Source organism: Triturus cristatus, chromosome 10 (assembly GCF_964204655.1).
Source record: "Triturus cristatus chromosome 10, aTriCri1.1, whole genome shotgun sequence".
In the NCBI taxonomy this organism is placed as follows: Eukaryota; Metazoa; Chordata; class Amphibia; order Caudata; family Salamandridae; genus Triturus; species Triturus cristatus.
The window spans coordinates 846,641,553-846,662,490 of NC_140593.1; the positions used below are offsets into that span (position 1 = coordinate 846,641,553).

A 20,938-nucleotide genomic window follows, 5' to 3' on the forward strand; every position below is an offset into this window, starting at 1 on the left:
GAGCAGAAATTGTTTTATTGTCCTCACCGAGAGCATACACCTAGAGCAAACAAAATGTCTGAAGGATGGAGGTATTTTCATTTCTTGTTCGATGACGGCCATGGAAAAGACAGCAACCATATTGCAGAAGAGAGCAGCATGTGCAGTTGCTTGCTTTGGGTGAATCATTCACCAACTCGCTGCCAATAACCCCCGGAGCCGGTGCAAAAGGTGACTCTTGTGTGCCTCCGCTCGTTGGTCTAGGGGTATGATTCTCGCTTAGGGTGCGAGAGGTCCCGGGTTCAAATCCCAGACGAGCCATTTTTTAGAGGTAAACATACGAATCCTACTCAAAACTGACAATGCCTGACTATTTCTCATTACACTCGGCGCATTGTTGCACAAATTATTTTGAACCTCAGAAGAAAAACGGATATCCATGCTTTTTCTGCCTTCATGCTTAGTCTGTGTGTGTCCCAGGTGATGCTTTCCCAAGCTGTACTTGCTGGCATTTAGGCATCAGATATTTGTCTGTCGATGCCTGCATAAGTAAATTTTTAATACGTCTAATTGCAAGCATGTTGGCTGATATCTCTGCAGTTTTCACACTTGCTCCTCGCTTTCTGAGTGGCTGCTGATACAGCAGAATAGAAGTAGAGAGAATCCTTGAGAGGAACCTTGCTCTAACAGTAAAACACAGCAAGTTAGTTTCTGTAGTGTAGTGGTCATCACGTTCGCCTAACACGCGAAAGGTCCCTGGTTCGAGACCGGGCAGAAACACTGTGCATGAGCTGCTTTTATGTGCACCCTCTAAAACCTTATTATCTCAATGCAAGCTTAAGAAGAGGCGGTCCATGAACCCAGCGAGCCGTGGGAAACTTCGTTTACTTTTCCAAGACGAAACAAAGTAATCCGCATCCATCAGTGGTCGCTCTTGTGCCTAGCTTTTTTTTTTATCATGCCATCGTGTATTGTGGTGCCTTTACACCTGTGACATTGCTGCGAACGCTGTAAGTGCAAACATTGGCAAGTGCAGACAGAAGAGTCAGACCTGTACATAGCCAGGGCTGTCAGGATGGCCGAGTGGTCTAAGGCGCCAGACTCAAGAGAGCTTGATCTTCAGTGCAACTGAGACTTCTGGTCTCCTCATGGAGGCGTGGGTTCAAATCCCACTTCTGACAGGTCTCTTTTACACCCTTAAATCGTCCTGTTTTTTGCAGTGCATTCCCCACACACCACAATCTTTGCACGGACCTGTAACATATGACGAGAAATCCACCAACGATCAGGCTGGGCCCTCAATCACAATTCCATGTATTCCTGGAAGGGACACCTCAGGCACACCTTCCGTTAAATTTGCACTCCATCACACTAACTGCTGTGCTGGTTTCTCATTAAGCAGTTGATCCCATCTTTGTTGTGAGGCTCTCCTGCCACCTTTTGGGCGGAGAAGGCACTGTCCCTGCAACAACACAGGCAGACATGTTCAACAGGGCTTCCTGGTTATGTGGGAGGAGCAGATTGTCATTGGTCCCCCCTTGCGAATTTTAATTTACATAAGGAAGACAGAGAGGTAGCTGGGAGTAGGCAGTACACACGGACATTGAACTCTATCTTGTGATTTGCAGCCAATTCTAGATTGAGGCAGGAGGAAAGGAGGTGACTTGCCCAACAATGGCCATTCTGGGAATTCAGCCACCCTGGGTCTCCCAGGTGAGTGTTTCAGTCCTGCGAGCCACTCATATAAATCTCGCCTGATCGAGCCTGATCGAGCGCTGAGTGAGCGTGTTTGAATCCTAGAATCAAACACCTCTTTCTTAGGAGCAAGAATTGGCAGGCCCTCCCTTGCTTCTGGGGTGGAAGTTAATGGGGCAAGGGTCCAGGACTTGCAGAGAAGTACAAGTGCCAGAAAGTGCCTGCAGTTCTCATCAGTGCCTTTTTTCTGCTCACTGGCAGCTAGGATATCGGCTGATCCCTTCCTTGCAAGAGTGAAAAAAACAACACCTTGAGAGAAAACATGACTTTGTGTGGCTCACATAGAGAGAGTGCAGCCAAATAGCACTGCTTTGTTTCTGAAAGACGCATCAGAAATTGTTCAAATTGCTGACAGGGGAATCAGGCTCGTTGGTCTAGCGGTATGATTCTCGCTTCGGGTGCGAGAGGTCCCGGGTTCAAATCCCGGACGAGCCCATGTTGTGGAATTATTTTTAGGCTGCTTATTATGTAGGACCATTTCTTCTTTTCAATGCTATAAGACGCCGTGTATGGTGAAAAAGTTCCTTTCCCTGCACGCTGTTTCCCAGTTTTGGCGTATAGAATTTCAGTGCCGGACTTCTTTGCAACTGCTTTTCTGGGGTGGACCATCAGTGTAGGAACATTAAATTCAAAGTGTTTTTCTAGCGTGATTTCAGGTATGGTTTTAAAATCGCCTTTTGGAATAAAAGTGGTCCTCGTTCCTTTCTTCCAAAGAAAGAGATCGGGTAAGGAGGGTCCAACGTTGAGCTTCATGGACATTGGCCCTTGGTCTGTGCTTTCCAGCCCACTACATGCCAAGAAGATTGCTGTAAGAGTATCTGTTTCTGTGGTGTAGTGGTTGTCACGTTCGCTTTACACGCGAAAGGTCCCTGGTTCGAGACCGGGCAGAAACAGCAGCTTATTGTTTGCATTTACTCTCTCAACTTATAGGAAAGCTGAGATAATGGAAGCTGTCTATCCCTCACCAGCGTGACGTACTGTGCTCCAGGGGCATCAGTGACAGCTCAAAAAGAGAAGTGACGATAGTTTGCGCCATTCGTTTGCACGTCCTTTTGTACTGAAGGGTGGGCCTACTTGATGAAAGCAAGGCATGAGAGCAGAAATTGTTTTATTGTCCTCACCGAGAGCATACACCTAGAGCAAACAAAATGTCTGAAGGATGGAGGTATTTTCATTTCTTGTTCGATGACGGCCATGGAAAAGACAGCAACCATATTGCAGAAGAGAGCAGCATGTGCAGTTGCTTGCTTTGGGTGAATCATTCACCAACTCGCTGCCAATAACCCCCGGAGCCGGTGCAAAAGGTGTCTCTTGTGTGCCTCGGCTCGTTGGTCTAGGGGTATGATTCTCGCTTAGGGTGCAAGAGGTCCCGGGTTCAAATCCCGGACGAGCCCTTTTTTAGAGGTAAACATACGAATCCTACTCAAAACTGACAATGCCTGACTATTTCTCATTACACTCGGCGCATTGTTGCACAAATTATTTTGAACCTCAGAAGAAAAACGGATATCCATGCTTTTTCTGCCTTCATGCTTAGTCTGTGTGTGTCCTAGGTGATGCTTTCCCAAGCTGTACTTGCTGGCATTTAGGCATCAGATATTTGTCTGTCGATGCCTGCATAAGTAAATTTTTAATACGTCTAATTGCAAGCATGTTGGCTGACATCTCTGCAGTTTTCACACTTGCTCCTCGCTTTCTGAGTGGCTGCTGATACAGCAGAATAGAAGTAGAGAGAATCCTTGAGAGGAACCTTGCTCTAACAGTAAAACACAGCAAGTTAGTTTCTGTAGTGTAGTGGTCATCACGTTCGCCTAACACGCGAAAGGTCCCCGGTTCGAGACCGGGCAGAAACACTGTGCATGAGCTGCTTTTATGTGCACCCTCTAAAACCTTATTATCTCAATGCAAGCTTAAGAAGAGGCGGTCCATGAACCCAGCGAGCTGTGGGAAACTTCCTTTACTTTTCCAAGACGAAACAAAGTAATCCGCATCCATCAGTGGTCGCTCTTGTGCCTAGCTTTTTATTTTATCATGCCATCGTGTATTGTGGGGCCTTTACACCTGTGACATTGCTGCGAACGCTGTAAGTGCAAACATTGGCAAGTGCAGACAGAAGAGTCAGACCTGTACATAGCCAGGGCTGTCAGGATGGCCGAGTGGTCTAAGGCGCCAGACTCAAGAGAGCTTGATCTTCAGTGCAACTGAGACTTCTGGTCTCCTCATGGAGGCGTGGGTTCAAATCCCACTTCTGACAGGTCTCTTTTACACCCTTAAATCGTCCTGTTTTTTGCAGTGCATTCCCCACACACCACAATCTTTGCACGGACCTGTAACATATGACGAGAAATCCACCAACGATCAGGCTGGGCCCTCAATCACAATTCCATGTATTCCTGGAAGGGACACCTCAGGCACACCTTCCGTTAAATTTGCACTCCATCACACTAACTGCTGTGCTGGTTTCTCATTAAGCAGTTGATCCCATCTTTGTTGTGAGGCTCTCCTGCCACCTTTTGGGCGGAGAAGGCACTGTCCCTGCAACAACACAGGCAGACATGTTCAACAGGGCTTCCTGGTTATGTGGGAGGAGCAGATTGTCATTGGTCCCCCCTTGCGAATTTTAATTTACATAAGGAAGACAGCGAGGTAGCTGGGAGTAGGCAGTACACATGGACATTGAACTCTATCTTGTGATTTGCAGCCAATTCTAGATTGAGGCAGGAGGAAAGGAGGTGACTTGCCCAACAATGGCCATTCTGGGAATTCAGCCACCCTGGGTCTCCCAGGTGAGTGTTTTAGTCCTGCGAGCCACTCATATAAATCTCGCCTGATCGAGCCTGACCGAGCGTGTTTGAATCCAAGAATCAAACACCTCTTTCTTAGGAGCAAGAATTGGCAGGCCCTCCCTTGCTTCTGGGCTGGAAGTTAATGGGGCAAGGGTCCAGGACTTGCAGAGAAGTACAAGTGCCAGAAAGTGCCTGCAGTTCTCATCAGTGCCTTTTTTCTGCTCACTGGCAGCTAGGATATCGGCTGATCCCTTCCTTGCAAGAGTGAAAAAAACAACACCTTGAGAGAAAACATGACTTTGTGTGGCTCACATAGAGAGAGAGCAGCCAAATAGCACTGCTTTGTTTCTGAAAGACGCATCAGAAATTGTTCAAATTGCTAACAGGGGAATCAGGCTCGTTGGTCTAGGGGTATGATTCTCGCTTCGGGTGCGAGAGGTCCCGGGTTCAAATCCCGGACGAGCCCATGTTGTGGAATTATTTTTAGGCTGCTTATTATGTAGGACCATTTCTTCTTTTCAATGCTATAAGACGCCGTGTATGGTGAAAAAGTTCCTTTCCCTGCACGCTGTTTCCCAGTTTTGGCGTATGGAATTTCAGTGCCGGACTTCTTTGCAACTGCTTTTCTGGGGTGGACCATCAGTGTAGGAACATTAAATTCAAAGTGTTTTTCTAGCGTGATTTCAGGTATGGTTTTAAAATCGCCTTTTGGAATAAAAGTGGTCCTCGTTCCTTTCTTCCAAAGAAAGAGATCGGGTAAGGAGGGTCCAACGTTGAGCTTCATGGACATTGGCCCTTGGTCTGTGCTTTCCAGCCCACTACATGCCAAGAAGATTGCTGCAAGAGTATCTGTTTCTGTGGTGTAGTGGTTATCACGTTCGCTTTACACGCGAAAGGTCCCTGGTTCGAGACCGGGCAGAAACAGCAGCTTATTGTTTGCATTTACTCTCTCAACTTATAGGAAAGCTGAGATAATGGAAGCTGTCTATCCCTCACCAGCGTGACGTACTGTGCTCCAGGGGCATCAGTGACAGCTCAAAAAGAGAAGTGACGATAGTTTGCACGTCCTTTTGTACTGAAGGGTGGGCCTTCTTGATGAAAGCAAGGCATGAGAGCAGAAATTGTTTTATTGTCCTCACCGAGAGCATACACCTAGAGCAAACAAAATGTCTGAAGGATGGAGGTATTTTCATTTCTTGTTCGATGACGGCCATGGAAAAGACAGCAACCATATTGCAGAAGAGAGCAGCATGTGCAGTTGCTTGCTTTGGGTGAATCATTCACCAACTCGCTGCCAATAACCCCCGGAGCCGGTGCAAAAGGTGTCTCTTGTGTGCCTCGGCTCGTTGGTCTAGGGGTATGATTCTCGCTTAGGGTGCGAGAGGTCCCGGGTTCAAATCCCGGACGAGCCCTTTTTTAGAGGTAAACATACGAATCCTACTCAAAACTGACAATGCCTGACTATTTCTCATTACACTCGGCGCATTGTTGCACAAATTATTTTGAACCTCAGAAGAAAAACGGATATCCATGCTTTTTCTGCCTTCATGCTTAGTCTGTGTGTGTCCCAGGTGATGCTTTCCCAAGCTGTACTTGCTGGCATTTAGGCATCAGATATTTGTCTGTCGATGCCTGCATAAGTAAATTTTTAATACGTCTAATTGCAAGCATGTTGGCTGATATCTCTGCAGTTTTCACACTTGCTCCTCGCTTTCTGAGTGGCTGCTGATACAGCAGAATAGAAGTAGAGAGAATCCTTGAGAGGAACCTTGCTCTAACAGTAAAACACAGCAAGTTAGTTTCTGTAGTGTAGTGGTCATCACGTTCGCCTAACACGCGAAAGGTCCCCGGTTCGAGACCGGGCAGAAACACTGTGCATGAGCTGCTTTTATGTGCACCCTCTAAAACCTTATTATCTCAATGCAAGCTTAAGAAGAGGCGGTCCATGAACCCAGCGAGCTGTGGGAAACTTCCTTTACTTTTCCAAGACGAAACAAAGTAATCCGCATCCATCAGTGGTCGCTCTTGTGCCTAGCTTTTTATTTTATCATGCCATCGTGTATTGTGGGGCCTTTACACCTGTGACATTGCTGCGAACGCTGTAAGTGCAAACATTGGCAAGTGCAGACAGAAGAGTCAGACCTGTACATAGCCAGGGCTGTCAGGATGGCCGAGTGGTCTAAGGCGCCAGACTCAAGAGAGCTTGATCTTCAGTGCAACTGAGACTTCTGGTCTCCTCATGGAGGCGTGGGTTCAAATCCCACTTCTGACAGGTCTCTTTTACACCCTTAAATCGTCCTGTTTTTTGCAGTGCATTCCCCACACACCACAATCTTTGCACGGACCTGTAACATATGACGAGAAATCCACCAACGATCAGGCTGGGCCCTCAATCACAATTCCATGTATTCCTGGAAGGGACACCTCAGGCACACCTTCCGTTAAATTTGCACTCCATCACACTAACTGCTGTGCTGGTTTCTCATTAAGCAGTTGATCCCATCTTTGTTGTGAGGCTCTCCTGCCACCTTTTGGGCGGAGAAGGCACTGTCCCTGCAACAACACAGGCAGACATGTTCAACAGGGCTTCCTGGTTATGTGGGAGGAGCAGATTGTCATTGGTCCCCCCTTGCGAATTTTAATTTACATAAGGAAGACAGCGAGGTAGCTGGGAGTAGGCAGTACACATGGACATTGAACTCTATCTTGTGATTTGCAGCCAATTCTAGATTGAGGCAGGAGGAAAGGAGGTGACTTGCCCAACAATGGCCATTCTGGGAATTCAGCCACCCTGGGTCTCCCAGGTGAGTGTTTTAGTCCTGCGAGCCACTCATATAAATCTCGCCTGATCGAGCCTGATCGAGCGTGTTTGAATACAAGAATCAAACACCTCTTTCTTAGGAGCAAGAATTGGCAGGCCCTCCCTTGCTTCTGGGCTGGAAGTTAATGGGGCAAGGGTCCAGGACTTGCAGAGAAGTACAAGTGCCAGAAAGTGCCTGCAGTTCTCATCAGTGCCTTTTTTCTGCTCACTGGCAGCTAGGATATCGGCTGATCCCTTCCTTGCAAGAGTGAAAAAAACAACACCTTGAGAGAAAACATGACTTTGTGTGGCTCACATAGAGAGAGAGCAGCCAAATAGCACTGCTTTGTTTCTGAAAGACGCATCAGAAATTGTTCAAATTGCTGACAGGGGAATCAGGCTCGTTGGTCTAGGGGTATGATTCTCGCTTCGGGTGCGAGAGGTCCCGGGTTCAAATCCCGGACGAGCCCATGTTGTGGAATTATTTTTAGGCTGCTTATTATGTAGGACCATTTCTTCTTTTCAATGCTATAAGACGCCGTGTATGGTGAAAAAGTTCCTTTCCCTGCACGCTGTTTCCCAGTTTTGGCGTATAGAATTTCAGTGCCGGACTTCTTTGCAACTGCTTTTCTGGGGTGGACCATCAGTGTAGGAACATTAAATTCAAAGTGTTTTTCTAGCGTGATTTCAGGTATGGTTTTAAAATCGCCTTTTGGAATAAAAGTGGTCCTCGTTCCTTTCTTCCAAAGAAAGAGATCGGGTAAGGAGGGTCCAACGTTGAGCTTCATGGACATTGGCCCTTGGTCTGTGCTTTCCAGCCCACTACATGCCAAGAAGATTGCTGCAAGAGTATCTGTTTATGTGGTGTAGTGGTTATCACGTTCGCTTTACACGCGAAAGGTCCCTGGTTCGAGACTGGGCAGAAACAGCAGCTTATTGTTTGCATTTACTCTCTCAACTTATAGGAAAGCTGAGATAATGGAAGCTGTCTATCCCTCACCAGCGTGACGTACTGTGCTCCAGGGGCATCAGTGACAGCTCAAAAAGAGAAGTGACGATAGTTTGCGCCATTCGTTTGCACGTCCTTTTGTACTGAAGGGTGGGCCTACTTGATGAAAGCAAGGCATGAGAGCAGAAATTGTTTTATTGTCCTCACCGAGAGCATACACCTAGAGCAAACAAAATGTCTGAAGGATGGAGGTATTTTCATTTCTTGTTCGATGACGGCCATGGAAAAGACAGCAACCATATTGCAGAAGAGAGCAGCATGTGCAGTTGCTTGCTTTGGGTGAATCATTCACCAACTCGCTGCCAATAACCCCCGGAGCCGGTGCAAAAGGTGTCTCTTGTGTGCCTCGGCTCGTTGGTCTAGGGGTATGATTCTCGCTTAGGGTGCAAGAGGTCCCGGGTTCAAATCCCGGACGAGCCCTTTTTTAGAGGTAAACATACGAATCCTACTCAAAACTGACAATGCCTGACTATTTCTCATTACACTCGGCGCATTGTTGCACAAATTATTTTGAACCTCAGAAGAAAAACGGATATCCATGCTTTTTCTGCCTTCATGCTTAGTCTGTGTGTGTCCTAGGTGATGCTTTCCCAAGCTGTACTTGCTGGCATTTAGGCATCAGATATTTGTCTGTCGATGCCTGCATAAGTAAATTTTTAATACGTCTAATTGCAAGCATGTTGGCTGATATCTCTGCAGTTTTCACACTTGCTCCTCGCTTTCTGAGTGGCTGCTGATACAGCAGAATAGAAGTAGAGAGAATCCTTGAGAGGAACCTTGCTCTAACAGTAAAACACAGCAAGTTAGTTTCTGTAGTGTAGTGGTCATCACGTTCGCCTAACACGCGAAAGGTCCCCGGTTCGAGACCGGGCAGAAACACTGTGCATGAGCTGCTTTTATGTGCACCCTCTAAAACCTTATTATCTCAATGCAAGCTTAAGAAGAGGCGGTCCATGAACCCAGCGAGCTGTGGGAAACTTCCTTTACTTTTCCAAGACGAAACAAAGTAATCCGCATCCATCAGTGGTCGCTCTTGTGCCTAGCTTTTTATTTTATCATGCCATCGTGTATTGTGGGGCCTTTACACCTGTGACATTGCTGCGAACGCTGTAAGTGCAAACATTGGCAAGTGCAGACAGAAGAGTCAGACCTGTACATAGCCAGGGCTGTCAGGATGGCCGAGTGGTCTAAGGCGCCAGACTCAAGAGAGCTTGATCTTCAGTGCAACTGAGACTTCTGGTCTCCTCATGGAGGCGTGGGTTCAAATCCCACTTCTGACAGGTCTCTTTTACACCCTTAAATCGTCCTGTTTTTTGCAGTGCATTCCCCACACACCACAATCTTTGCACGGACCTGTAACATATGACGAGAAATCCACCAACGATCAGGCTGGGCCCTCAATCACAATTCCATGTATTCCTGGAAGGGACACCTCAGGCACACCTTCCGTTAAATTTGCACTCCATCACACTAACTGCTGTGCTGGTTTCTCATTAAGCAGTTGATCCCATCTTTGTTGTGAGGCTCTCCTGCCACCTTTTGGGCGGAGAAGGCACTGTCCCTGCAACAACACAGGCAGACATGTTCAACAGGGCTTCCTGGTTATGTGGGAGGAGCAGATTGTCATTGGTCCCCCCTTGCGAATTTTAATTTACATAAGGAAGACAGCGAGGTAGCTGGGAGTAGGCAGTACACATGGACATTGAACTCTATCTTGTGATTTGCAGCCAATTCTAGATTGAGGCAGGAGGAAAGGAGGTGACTTGCCCAACAATGGCCATTCTGGGAATTCAGCCACCCTGGGTCTCCCAGGTGAGTGTTTTAGTCCTGCGAGCCACTCATATAAATCTCGCCTGATCGAGCCTGACCGAGCGTGTTTGAATCCAAGAATCAAACACCTCTTTCTTAGGAGCAAGAATTGGCAGGCCCTCCCTTGCTTCTGGGCTGGAAGTTAATGGGGCAAGGGTCCAGGACTTGCAGAGAAGTACAAGTGCCAGAAAGTGCCTGCAGTTCTCATCAGTGCCTTTTTTCTGCTCACTGGCAGCTAGGATATCGGCTGATCCCTTCCTTGCAAGAGTGAAAAAAACAACACCTTGAGAGAAAACATGACTTTGTGTGGCTCACATAGAGAGAGAGCAGCCAAATAGCACTGCTTTGTTTCTGAAAGACGCATCAGAAATTGTTCAAATTGCTGACAGGGGAATCAGGCTCGTTGGTCTAGGGGTATGATTCTCGCTTCGGGTGCGAGAGGTCCCGGGTTCAAATCCCGGACGAGCCCATGTTGTGGAATTATTTTTAGGCTGCTTATTATGTAGGACCATTTCTTCTTTTCAATGCTATAAGACGCCGTGTATGGTGAAAAAGTTCCTTTCCCTGCACGCTGTTTCCCAGTTTTGGCGTATGGAATTTCAGTGCCGGACTTCTTTGCAACTGCTTTTCTGGGGTGGACCATCAGTGTAGGAACATTAAATTCAAAGTGTTTTTCTAGCGTGATTTCAGGTATGGTTTTAAAATCGCCTTTTGGAATAAAAGTGGTCCTCGTTCCTTTCTTCCAAAGAAAGAGATCGGGTAAGGAGGGTCCAACGTTGAGCTTCATGGACATTGGCCCTTGGTCTGTGCTTTCCAGCCCACTACATGCCAAGAAGATTGCTGCAAGAGTATCTGTTTCTGTGGTGTAGTGGTTATCACGTTCGCTTTACACGCGAAAGGTCCCTGGTTCGAGACCGGGCAGAAACAGCAGCTTATTGTTTGCATTTACTCTCTCAACTTATAGGAAAGCTGAGATAATGGAAGCTGTCTATCCCTCACCAGCGTGACGTACTGTGCTCCAGGGGCATCAGTGACAGCTCAAAAAGAGAAGTGACGATAGTTTGCACGTCCTTTTGTACTGAAGGGTGGGCCTTCTTGATGAAAGCAAGGCATGAGAGCAGAAATTGTTTTATTGTCCTCACCGAGAGCATACACCTAGAGCAAACAAAATGTCTGAAGGATGGAGGTATTTTCATTTCTTGTTCGATGACGGCCATGGAAAAGACAGCAACCATATTGCAGAAGAGAGCAGCATGTGCAGTTGCTTGCTTTGGGTGAATCATTCACCAACTCGCTGCCAATAACCCCCGGAGCCGGTGCAAAAGGTGTCTCTTGTGTGCCTCGGCTCGTTGGTCTAGGGGTATGATTCTCGCTTAGGGTGCGAGAGGTCCCGGGTTCAAATCCCGGACGAGCCCTTTTTTAGAGGTAAACATACGAATCCTACTCAAAACTGACAATGCCTGACTATTTCTCATTACACTCGGCGCATTGTTGCACAAATTATTTTGAACCTCAGAAGAAAAACGGATATCCATGCTTTTTCTGCCTTCATGCTTAGTCTGTGTGTGTCCCAGGTGATGCTTTCCCAAGCTGTACTTGCTGGCATTTAGGCATCAGATATTTGTCTGTCGATGCCTGCATAAGTAAATTTTTAATACGTCTAATTGCAAGCATGTTGGCTGATATCTCTGCAGTTTTCACACTTGCTCCTCGCTTTCTGAGTGGCTGCTGATACAGCAGAATAGAAGTAGAGAGAATCCTTGAGAGGAACCTTGCTCTAACAGTAAAACACAGCAAGTTAGTTTCTGTAGTGTAGTGGTCATCACGTTCGCCTAACACGCGAAAGGTCCCCGGTTCGAGACCGGGCAGAAACACTGTGCATGAGCTGCTTTTATGTGCACCCTCTAAAACCTTATTATCTCAATGCAAGCTTAAGAAGAGGCGGTCCATGAACCCAGCGAGCTGTGGGAAACTTCCTTTACTTTTCCAAGACGAAACAAAGTAATCCGCATCCATCAGTGGTCGCTCTTGTGCCTAGCTTTTTATTTTATCATGCCATCGTGTATTGTGGGGCCTTTACACCTGTGACATTGCTGCGAACGCTGTAAGTGCAAACATTGGCAAGTGCAGACAGAAGAGTCAGACCTGTACATAGCCAGGGCTGTCAGGATGGCCGAGTGGTCTAAGGCGCCAGACTCAAGAGAGCTTGATCTTCAGTGCAACTGAGACTTCTGGTCTCCTCATGGAGGCGTGGGTTCAAATCCCACTTCTGACAGGTCTCTTTTACACCCTTAAATCGTCCTGTTTTTTGCAGTGCATTCCCCACACACCACAATCTTTGCACGGACCTGTAACATATGACGAGAAATCCACCAACGATCAGGCTGGGCCCTCAATCACAATTCCATGTATTCCTGGAAGGGACACCTCAGGCACACCTTCCGTTAAATTTGCACTCCATCACACTAACTGCTGTGCTGGTTTCTCATTAAGCAGTTGATCCCATCTTTGTTGTGAGGCTCTCCTGCCACCTTTTGGGCGGAGAAGGCACTGTCCCTGCAACAACACAGGCAGACATGTTCAACAGGGCTTCCTGGTTATGTGGGAGGAGCAGATTGTCATTGGTCCCCCCTTGCGAATTTTAATTTACATAAGGAAGACAGCGAGGTAGCTGGGAGTAGGCAGTACACATGGACATTGAACTCTATCTTGTGATTTGCAGCCAATTCTAGATTGAGGCAGGAGGAAAGGAGGTGACTTGCCCAACAATGGCCATTCTGGGAATTCAGCCACCCTGGGTCTCCCAGGTGAGTGTTTTAGTCCTGCGAGCCACTCATATAAATCTCGCCTGATCGAGCCTGATCGAGCGTGTTTGAATACAAGAATCAAACACCTCTTTCTTAGGAGCAAGAATTGGCAGGCCCTCCCTTGCTTCTGGGCTGGAAGTTAATGGGGCAAGGGTCCAGGACTTGCAGAGAAGTACAAGTGCCAGAAAGTGCCTGCAGTTCTCATCAGTGCCTTTTTTCTGCTCACTGGCAGCTAGGATATCGGCTGATCCCTTCCTTGCAAGAGTGAAAAAAACAACACCTTGAGAGAAAACATGACTTTGTGTGGCTCACATAGAGAGAGAGCAGCCAAATAGCACTGCTTTGTTTCTGAAAGACGCATCAGAAATTGTTCAAATTGCTGACAGGGGAATCAGGCTCGTTGGTCTAGGGGTATGATTCTCGCTTCGGGTGCGAGAGGTCCCGGGTTCAAATCCCGGACGAGCCCATGTTGTGGAATTATTTTTAGGCTGCTTATTATGTCGGACCATTTCTTCTTTTCAATGCTATAAGACGCCGTGTATGGTGAAAAAGTTCCTTTCCCTGCACGCTGTTTCCCAGTTTTGGCGTATAGAATTTCAGTGCCGGACTTCTTTGCAACTGCTTTTCTGGGGTGGACCATCAGTGTAGGAACATTAAATTCAAAGTGTTTTTCTAGCGTGATTTCAGGTATGGTTTTAAAATCGCCTTTTGGAATAAAAGTGGTCCTCGTTCCTTTCTTCCAAAGAAAGAGATCGGGTAAGGAGGGTCCAACGTTGAGCTTCATGGACATTGGCCCTTGGTCTGTGCTTTCCAGCCCACTACATGCCAAGAAGATTGCTGCAAGAGTATCTGTTTCTGTGGTGTAGTGGTTATCACGTTCGCTTTACACGCGAAAGGTCCCTGGTTCGAGACTGGGCAGAAACAGCAGCTTATTGTTTGCATTTACTCTCTCAACTTATAGGAAAGCTGAGATAATGGAAGCTGTCTATCCCTCACCAGCGTGACGTACTGTGCTCCAGGGGCATCAGTGACAGCTCAAAAAGAGAAGTGACGATAGTTTGCGCCATTCGTTTGCACGTCCTTTTGTACTGAAGGGTGGGCCTACTTGATGAAAGCAAGGCATGAGAGCAGAAATTGTTTTATTGTCCTCACCGAGAGCATACACCTAGAGCAAACAAAATGTCTGAAGGATGGAGGTATTTTCATTTCTTGTTCGATGACGGCCATGGAAAAGACAGCAACCATATTGCAGAAGAGAGCAGCATGTGCAGTTGCTTGCTTTGGGTGAATCATTCACCAACTCGCTGCCAATAACCCCCGGAGCCGGTGCAAAAGGTGACTCTTGTGTGCCTCGGCTCGTTGGTCTAGGGGTATGATTCTCGCTTAGGGTGCGAGAGGTCCCGCGTTCAAATCCCGGACGAGCCCTTTTTTAGAGGTAAACATACGAATCCTACTCAAAACTGACAATGCCTGACTATTTCTCATTACACTCGGCGCATTGTTGCACAAAATATTTTGAACCTCAGAAGAAAAACGGATATCCATGCTTTTTCTGCCTTCATGCTTAGTCTGTGTGTCCCAGGTGATGCTTTCCCAAGCTGTACTTGCTGGCATTTAAGGATCAGATATTTGTCTGTCGATGCCTGCATAAGTAAATTTTTAATACGTCTAATTGCAAGCATGTTGGCTGATATCTCTGCAGTTTTCACACTTGCTCCTCGCTTTCTGAGTGGCTGCTGATACAGCAGAATAGAAGTAGAGAGAATCCTTGAGAGGAACCTTGCTCTAACAGTAAAACACAGCAAGTTAGTTTCTGTAGTGTAGTGGTCATCACGTTCGCCTAACACGCGAAAGGTCCCCGGTTCGAGACCGGGCCGAAACACTGTGCATGAGCTGCTTTTATGTGCACCCTCTAAAACCTTATTATCTCAATGCAAGCTTAAGAAGAGGCGGTCCATGAACCCAGCGAGCTGTGGGAAACTTCTTTTACTTTTCCAAGACGAAACAAAGTAATCCGCATCCATCAGTGGTCGCTCTTGTGCCTAGCTTTTTTTTTATCATGCCATCGTGTATTGTGGGGCCTTTACACCTGTGACATTGCTGCGAACGCTGTAAGTGCAAACATTGGCAAGTGCAGACAGAAGAGTCAGACCTGTACATAGCCAGGGCTGTCAGGATGGCCGAGTGGTCTAAGGCGCCAGACTCAAGAGAGCTTGATCTTCAGTGCAACTGAGACTTCTGGTCTCCTCATGGAGGCGTGGGTTCAAATCCCACTTCTGACAGGTCTCTTTTACACCCTTAAATCGTCCTGTTTTTTGCAGTGCATTCCCCACACACCACAATCTTTGCACGGACCTGTAACATATGACGAGAAATCCACCAACGATCAGGCTGGGCCCTCAATCACAATTCCATGTATTCCTGGAAGGGACACCTCAGGCACACCTTCCGTTAAATTTGCACTCCATCACACTAACTGCTGTGCTGGTTTCTCATTAAGCAGTTGATCCCATCTTTGTTGTGAGGCTCTCCTGCCACCTTTTGGGCGGAGAAGGCACTGTCCCTGCAACAACACAGGCAGACATGTTCAACAGGGCTTCCTGGTTATGTGGGAGGAGCAGATTGTCATTGGTCCCCCCTTGCGAATTTTAATTTACATAAGGAAGACAGAGAGGTAGCTGGGAGTAGGCAGTACACACGGACATTGAACTCTATCTTGTGATTTGCAGCCAATTCTAGATTGAGGCAGGAGGAAAGGAGGTGACTTGCCCAACAATGGCCATTCTGGGAATTCAGCCACCCTGGGTCTCCCAGGTGAGTGTTTCAGTCCTGCGAGCCACTCATATAAATCTCGCCTGATCGAGTCTGATCGAGCGTGTTTGAATCCAAGAATCAAACACCTCTTTCTTAGGAGCAAGAATTGGCAGGCCCTCCCTTGCTTCTGGGGTGGAAGTTTATGGGGCAAGGGTCCAGGACTTGCAGAGAAGTACAAGTGCCAGAAAGTGCCTGCAGTTCTCATCAGTGCCTTTTTTCTGCTCACTGGCAGCTAGGATATCGGCTGATCCCTTCCTTGCAAGAGTGAAAAAAACAACACCTTGAGAGAAAACATGACTTTGTGTGGCTCACATAGAGAGAGAGCAGCCAAATAGCACTGCTTTGTTTCTGAAAGACGCATCAGAAATTGTTCAAATTGCTGACAGGGGAATCAGGCTCGTTGGTCTAGGGGTATGATTCTCGCTTCGGGTGCGAGAGGTCCCGGGTTCAAATCCCGGACGAGCCCATGTTGTGGAATTATTTTTAGGCTGCTTATTATGTAGGACCATTTCTTCTTTTCAATGCTATAAGACGCCGTGTATGGTGAAAAAGTTCCTTTCCCTGCACGCTGTTTCCCAGTTTTGGCGTATAGAATTTCAGTGCCGGACTTCTTTGCAACTGCTTTTCTGGGGTGGACCATCAGTGTAGGAACATTAAATTCAAAGTGTTTTTCTAGCGTGATTTCAGGTATGGTTTTAAAATCGCCTTTTGGAATAAAAGTGGTCCTCGTTCCTTTCTTCCAAAGAAAGAGATCGGGTAAGGAGGGTCCAACGTTGAGCTTCATGGACATTGGCCCTTGGTCTGTGCTTTCCAGCCCACTACATGCCAAGAAGATTGCTGCAAGAGTATCTGTTTCTGTGGTGTAGTGGTTATCACGTTCGCTTTACACGCGAAAGGTCCCTTGTTCCAGACCGGGCAGAAACTGCAGCTTATTGTTTGCATTTACTCTCTCAACTTATAGGAAAGCTGAGATAATGGAAGCTGTCTATCCCTCACCAGCGTGACGTACTGTGCTCCAGGGGCATCAGTGACAGCTCAAAAAGAGAAGTGACGATAGTTTGCGCCATTCGTTTGCACGTCCTTTTGTACTGAAGGGTGGGCCTACTTGATGAAAGCAAGGCATGAGAGCAGAAATTGTTTTATTGTCCTCACCGAGAGCATACACCTAGAGCAAACAAAATGTCTGAAGGATGGAGGTATTTTCATTTCTTGTTCGATGACGGCCATGGAAAAGACAGCAACCATATTGCAGAAGAGAGCAGCATGTGCAGTTGCTTGCTTTGGGTGAATCATTCACCAACTCGCTGCCAATAACCCCCGGAGCCGGTGCATAAGGTGTCTCTTGTGTGCCTCGGTTCGTTGGTCTAGGGGTATGATTCTCGCTTAGGGTGCGAGAGGTCCCGGGTTCAAATCCCGGACGAGCCCTTTTTTAGAGGTAAACATACGAATCCTACTCAAAACTGACAATGCCTGACTATTTCTCATTACACTCGGCGCATTGTTGCACAAATTATTTTGAACCTCAGAAGAAAAACGGATATCCATGCTTTTTCTGCCTTCATGCTTAGTCTGTGTGTGTCCCAGGTGATGCTTTCCCAAGCTGTACTTGCTGGCATTTAGGCATCAGATATTTGTCTGTCGATGCCTGCATAAGTAAATTTTTAATACGTCTAATTGCAAGCATGTTGGCTGATATCTCTGCAGTTTTCACACTTGCTCCTCGCTTTCTGAGTGGCTGCTGATACAGCAGAATAGAAGTAGAGAGAATCCTTGAGAGGAACCTTGCTCTAACAGTAAAACACAGCAAGTTAGTTTCCGTAGTGTAGTGGTCATCACGTTCGCCTAACACGCAAAAGGTCCCCGGTTCGAGACCGGGCAGAAACACTGTGCATGAGCTGCTTTTATGTGCACCCTCTAAAACCTTATTATCTCAATGCAAGCTTAAGAAGAGGCGGTCCATGAACCCAGCGAGCTGTGGGAAACTTCTTTTACTTTTCCAAGACGAAACAAAGTAATCCGCATCCATCAGTGGTCGCTCTTGTGCCTAGCTTTTTTTTTATCATGCCATCGTGTATTGTGGGGCCTTTACACCTGTGACATTGCTGCGAACGCTGTAAGTGCAAACATTGGCAAGTGCAGACAGAAGAGTCAGACCTGTACATAGCCAGGGCTGTCAGGATGGCCGAGTGGTCTAAGGCGCCAGACTCAAGAGAGCTTGATCTTCAGTGCAACTGAGACTTCTGGTCTCCTCATGGAGGCGTGGGTTCAAATCCCACTTCTGACAGGTCTCTTTTACACCCTTAAATCGTCCTGTTTTTTGCAGTGCATTCCCCACACACCACAATCTTTGCACGGACCTGTAACATATGACGAGAAATCCACCAACGATCAGGCTGGGCCCTCAATCACAATTCCATGTATTCCTGGAAGGGACACCTCAGGCACACCTTCCGTTAAATTTGCACTCCATCACACTAACTGCTGTGCTGGTTTCTCATTAAGCAGTTGATCCCATCTTTGTTGTGAGGCTCTCCTGCCACCTTTTGGGCGGAGAAGGCACTGTCCCTGCAACAACACAGGCAGACATGTTCAACAGGGCTTCCTGGTTATGTGGGAGGAGCAGATTGTCATTGGTCCCCCCTTGCGAATTTTAATTTACATAAGGAAGACAGCGAGGTAGCTGGGAGTAGGCAGTACACACGGACATTGAACTCTATCTTGTGATTTGCAGCCAATTCTAGATTGAGGCAGGAGGAAAGGAGGTGACTTGCCCAACAATGGCCATTCTGGGAATTCAGCCACCCTGGGTCTCCCAGGTGAGTGTTTTAGTCCTGCGAGCCACTCATATAAATCTCGCCTGATCGAGCCTGATCGAGCGTGTTTGAATCCAAGAATCAAACACCTCTTTCTTAGGAGCAAGAATTGGCAGGCCCTCCCTTGCTTCTGGGCTGGAAGTTAATGGGGCAAGGGTCCAGGACTTGCAGAGAAGTACAAGTGCCAGAAAGTGCCTGCAGTTCTCATCAGTGCCTTTTTTCTGCTCACTGGCAGCTAGGATATCGGCTGATCCCTTCCTTGCAAGAGTGAAAAAAACAACACCTTTAGAGAAAACATGACTTTGTGTGGCTCACATAGAGAGAGAGCAGCCAAATAGCACTGCTTTGTTTCTGAAAGACGCATCAGAAATTGTTCAAATTGCTGACAGGGGAATCAGGCTCGTTGGTCTAGGGGTATGATTCTCGCTTCGGGTGCGAGAGGTCCCGGGTTCAAATCCCGGACGAGCCCATGTTGAGGAATTATTTTTAGGCTGCTTATTATGTAGGACCATTTCTTCTTTTCAATGCTATAAGACGCCGTGTATGGTGAAAAAGTTCCTTTCCCTGCACGCTGTTTCCCAGTTTTGGCGTATAGAATTTCAGTGCCGGACTTCTTTGCAACTGCTTTTCTGGGGTGGACCATCAGTGTAGGAACATTAAATTCAAAGTGTTTTTCTAGCGTGATTTCAGGTATGGTTTTAAAATCGCCTTTTGGAATAAAAGTGGTCCTCGTTCCTTTCTTCCAAAGAAAGAGATCGGGTAAGGAGGGTCCAACGTTGAGCTTCATGGACATTGGCCCTTGGTCTGTGCTTTCCAGCCCACTACATGCCAAGAAGATTGCTGCAAGAGTATCTGTTTCTGTGGTGTAGTGGTTATCACGTTCGCTTTACACGCGAAAGGTCCCTGGTTCGAGACCGGGCAGAAACAGCAGCTTATTGTTTGCATTTACTCTCTCAACTTATAGGAAAGCTGAGATAATGGAAGCTGTCTATCCCTCACCAGCGTGACGTACTGTGCTCCAGGGGCATCAGTGACAGCTCAAAAAGAGAAGTGACGATAGTTTGCGCCATTCGTTTGCACGTCCTTTTGTACTGAAGGGTGGGCCTACTTGATGAAAGCAAGGCATGAGAGCAGAAATTGTTTTATTGTCCTCACCGAGAGCATACACCTAGAGCAAACAAAATGTCTGAAGGATGGAGGTATTTTCATTTCTTGTTCGATGACGGCCATGGAAAAGACAGCAACCATATTGCAGAAGAGAGCAGCATGTGCAGTTGCTTGCTTTGGGTGAATCATTCACCAACTCGCTGCCAATAACCCCCGGAGCCGGTGCAAAAGGTGACTCTTGTGTGCCTCGGCTCGTTGGTCTAGGGGTATGATTCTCGCTTAGGGTGCGAGAGGTCCCGCGTTCAAATCCCGGACGAGCCCTTTTTTAGAGGTAAACATACGAATCCTACTCAAAACTGACAATGCCTGACTATTTCTCATTACACTCGGCGCATTGTTGCACAAATTATTTTGAACCTCAGAAGAAAAACGGATATCCATGCTTTTTCTGCCTTCATGCTTAGTCTGTGTGTCCCAGGTGATGCTTTCCCAAGCTGTACTTGCTGGCATTTAAGGATCAGATATTTGTCTGTCGATGCCTGCATAAGTAAATTTTTAATACGTCTAATTGCAAGCATGTTGGCTGATATCTCTGCAGTTTTCACACTTGCTCCTCGCTTTCTGAGTGGCTGCTGATACAGCAGAATAGAAGTAGAGAGAATCCTTGAGAGGAACCTTGCTCTAACAGTAAAACACAGCAAGTTAGTTTCTGTAGTGTAGTGGTCATCACGTTCGCCTAACACGCGAAAGGTCCCCGGTTCGAGACCGGGCAGAAACACTGTGCATGAGCTGCTTTTATGTGCACCCTCTAAAACCTTATTATCTCAATGCAAGCTTAAGAAGAGGCGGTCCATGAACCCAGCGAGCTGTGGGAAACTTCTTTTACTTTTCCAAGACGAAACAAAGTAATCCGCATCCATCAGTGGTCGCTCTTGTGCCTAGCTTTTTTTTTATCATGCCATCGTGTATTGTGGGGCCTTTACACCTGTGACATTGCTGCGAACGCTGTAAGTGCAAACATTGGCAAGTGCAGACAGAAGAGTCAGACCTGTACATAGCCAGGGCTGTCAGGATGGCCGAGTGGTCTAAGGCGCCAGACTCAAGAGAGCTTGATCTTCAGTGCAACTGAGACTTCTGGTCTCCTCATGGAGGTGTGGGTTCAAATCCCACTTCTGACAGGTCTCTTTTACACCCTTAAATCGTCCTGTTTTTTGCAGTGCATTCCCCACACACCACAATCTTTGCACGGACCTGTAACA

The 20,938-nt window shown here is 47.1% G+C and overlaps 26 non-coding genes across 26 annotated transcripts; all 26 read left to right on the forward strand.

Annotated features, from left to right (window-relative positions):
* Nucleotides 1–686: 686 nt before the first annotated feature.
* On the forward strand, nucleotides 687–759 carry TRNAV-AAC (transfer RNA valine (anticodon AAC)). Its single transcript has one exon. It is a non-coding gene; the product is annotated as a tRNA-Val (tRNA).
* Nucleotides 760–1,048: 289 nt separating this feature from the next.
* On the forward strand, nucleotides 1,049–1,160 carry TRNAL-CAA (transfer RNA leucine (anticodon CAA)). The gene is made up of 2 exons: nucleotides 1,049–1,086; nucleotides 1,115–1,160. It is a non-coding gene; the product is annotated as a tRNA-Leu (tRNA).
* Nucleotides 1,161–2,097: 937 nt separating this feature from the next.
* Nucleotides 2,098–2,169, forward strand: TRNAP-CGG (transfer RNA proline (anticodon CGG)). The gene has a single exon. It is a non-coding gene; the product is annotated as a tRNA-Pro (tRNA).
* A 1,345-nt stretch (nucleotides 2,170–3,514) lies between these two features.
* Nucleotides 3,515–3,587, forward strand: TRNAV-AAC (transfer RNA valine (anticodon AAC)). The gene has a single exon. It is a non-coding gene; the product is annotated as a tRNA-Val (tRNA).
* Nucleotides 3,588–3,876: 289 nt separating this feature from the next.
* TRNAL-CAA (transfer RNA leucine (anticodon CAA)) lies at nucleotides 3,877–3,988 on the forward strand. The gene is made up of 2 exons: nucleotides 3,877–3,914; nucleotides 3,943–3,988. It is a non-coding gene; the product is annotated as a tRNA-Leu (tRNA).
* A 926-nt stretch (nucleotides 3,989–4,914) lies between these two features.
* On the forward strand, nucleotides 4,915–4,986 carry TRNAP-CGG (transfer RNA proline (anticodon CGG)). The gene has a single exon. It is a non-coding gene; the product is annotated as a tRNA-Pro (tRNA).
* Nucleotides 4,987–5,371: 385 nt separating this feature from the next.
* TRNAV-UAC (transfer RNA valine (anticodon UAC)) lies at nucleotides 5,372–5,444 on the forward strand. Its single transcript has one exon. It is a non-coding gene; the product is annotated as a tRNA-Val (tRNA).
* A 416-nt stretch (nucleotides 5,445–5,860) lies between these two features.
* On the forward strand, nucleotides 5,861–5,932 carry TRNAP-AGG (transfer RNA proline (anticodon AGG)). The gene has a single exon. It is a non-coding gene; the product is annotated as a tRNA-Pro (tRNA).
* Nucleotides 5,933–6,318: 386 nt separating this feature from the next.
* On the forward strand, nucleotides 6,319–6,391 carry TRNAV-AAC (transfer RNA valine (anticodon AAC)). Its single transcript has one exon. It is a non-coding gene; the product is annotated as a tRNA-Val (tRNA).
* Nucleotides 6,392–6,680: 289 nt separating this feature from the next.
* On the forward strand, nucleotides 6,681–6,792 carry TRNAL-CAA (transfer RNA leucine (anticodon CAA)). The gene is made up of 2 exons: nucleotides 6,681–6,718; nucleotides 6,747–6,792. It is a non-coding gene; the product is annotated as a tRNA-Leu (tRNA).
* Nucleotides 6,793–7,718: 926 nt separating this feature from the next.
* Nucleotides 7,719–7,790, forward strand: TRNAP-CGG (transfer RNA proline (anticodon CGG)). The gene has a single exon. It is a non-coding gene; the product is annotated as a tRNA-Pro (tRNA).
* A 1,345-nt stretch (nucleotides 7,791–9,135) lies between these two features.
* On the forward strand, nucleotides 9,136–9,208 carry TRNAV-AAC (transfer RNA valine (anticodon AAC)). Its single transcript has one exon. It is a non-coding gene; the product is annotated as a tRNA-Val (tRNA).
* Nucleotides 9,209–9,497: 289 nt separating this feature from the next.
* Nucleotides 9,498–9,609, forward strand: TRNAL-CAA (transfer RNA leucine (anticodon CAA)). Its single transcript has 2 exons — nucleotides 9,498–9,535; nucleotides 9,564–9,609. It is a non-coding gene; the product is annotated as a tRNA-Leu (tRNA).
* Nucleotides 9,610–10,535: 926 nt separating this feature from the next.
* On the forward strand, nucleotides 10,536–10,607 carry TRNAP-CGG (transfer RNA proline (anticodon CGG)). Its single transcript has one exon. It is a non-coding gene; the product is annotated as a tRNA-Pro (tRNA).
* Nucleotides 10,608–10,992: 385 nt separating this feature from the next.
* Nucleotides 10,993–11,065, forward strand: TRNAV-UAC (transfer RNA valine (anticodon UAC)). Its single transcript has one exon. It is a non-coding gene; the product is annotated as a tRNA-Val (tRNA).
* Nucleotides 11,066–11,481: 416 nt separating this feature from the next.
* On the forward strand, nucleotides 11,482–11,553 carry TRNAP-AGG (transfer RNA proline (anticodon AGG)). The gene has a single exon. It is a non-coding gene; the product is annotated as a tRNA-Pro (tRNA).
* A 386-nt stretch (nucleotides 11,554–11,939) lies between these two features.
* On the forward strand, nucleotides 11,940–12,012 carry TRNAV-AAC (transfer RNA valine (anticodon AAC)). The gene has a single exon. It is a non-coding gene; the product is annotated as a tRNA-Val (tRNA).
* Nucleotides 12,013–12,301: 289 nt separating this feature from the next.
* Nucleotides 12,302–12,413, forward strand: TRNAL-CAA (transfer RNA leucine (anticodon CAA)). Its single transcript has 2 exons — nucleotides 12,302–12,339; nucleotides 12,368–12,413. It is a non-coding gene; the product is annotated as a tRNA-Leu (tRNA).
* A 926-nt stretch (nucleotides 12,414–13,339) lies between these two features.
* Nucleotides 13,340–13,411, forward strand: TRNAP-CGG (transfer RNA proline (anticodon CGG)). The gene has a single exon. It is a non-coding gene; the product is annotated as a tRNA-Pro (tRNA).
* A 385-nt stretch (nucleotides 13,412–13,796) lies between these two features.
* Nucleotides 13,797–13,869, forward strand: TRNAV-UAC (transfer RNA valine (anticodon UAC)). Its single transcript has one exon. It is a non-coding gene; the product is annotated as a tRNA-Val (tRNA).
* Nucleotides 13,870–15,115: 1,246 nt separating this feature from the next.
* TRNAL-CAA (transfer RNA leucine (anticodon CAA)) lies at nucleotides 15,116–15,227 on the forward strand. The gene is made up of 2 exons: nucleotides 15,116–15,153; nucleotides 15,182–15,227. It is a non-coding gene; the product is annotated as a tRNA-Leu (tRNA).
* A 926-nt stretch (nucleotides 15,228–16,153) lies between these two features.
* On the forward strand, nucleotides 16,154–16,225 carry TRNAP-CGG (transfer RNA proline (anticodon CGG)). Its single transcript has one exon. It is a non-coding gene; the product is annotated as a tRNA-Pro (tRNA).
* Nucleotides 16,226–17,931: 1,706 nt separating this feature from the next.
* Nucleotides 17,932–18,043, forward strand: TRNAL-CAA (transfer RNA leucine (anticodon CAA)). The gene is made up of 2 exons: nucleotides 17,932–17,969; nucleotides 17,998–18,043. It is a non-coding gene; the product is annotated as a tRNA-Leu (tRNA).
* Nucleotides 18,044–18,969: 926 nt separating this feature from the next.
* On the forward strand, nucleotides 18,970–19,041 carry TRNAP-CGG (transfer RNA proline (anticodon CGG)). The gene has a single exon. It is a non-coding gene; the product is annotated as a tRNA-Pro (tRNA).
* A 385-nt stretch (nucleotides 19,042–19,426) lies between these two features.
* Nucleotides 19,427–19,499, forward strand: TRNAV-UAC (transfer RNA valine (anticodon UAC)). Its single transcript has one exon. It is a non-coding gene; the product is annotated as a tRNA-Val (tRNA).
* Nucleotides 19,500–20,384: 885 nt separating this feature from the next.
* Nucleotides 20,385–20,457, forward strand: TRNAV-AAC (transfer RNA valine (anticodon AAC)). Its single transcript has one exon. It is a non-coding gene; the product is annotated as a tRNA-Val (tRNA).
* The last annotated feature ends 481 nt before the right edge of the window (nucleotides 20,458–20,938 follow it).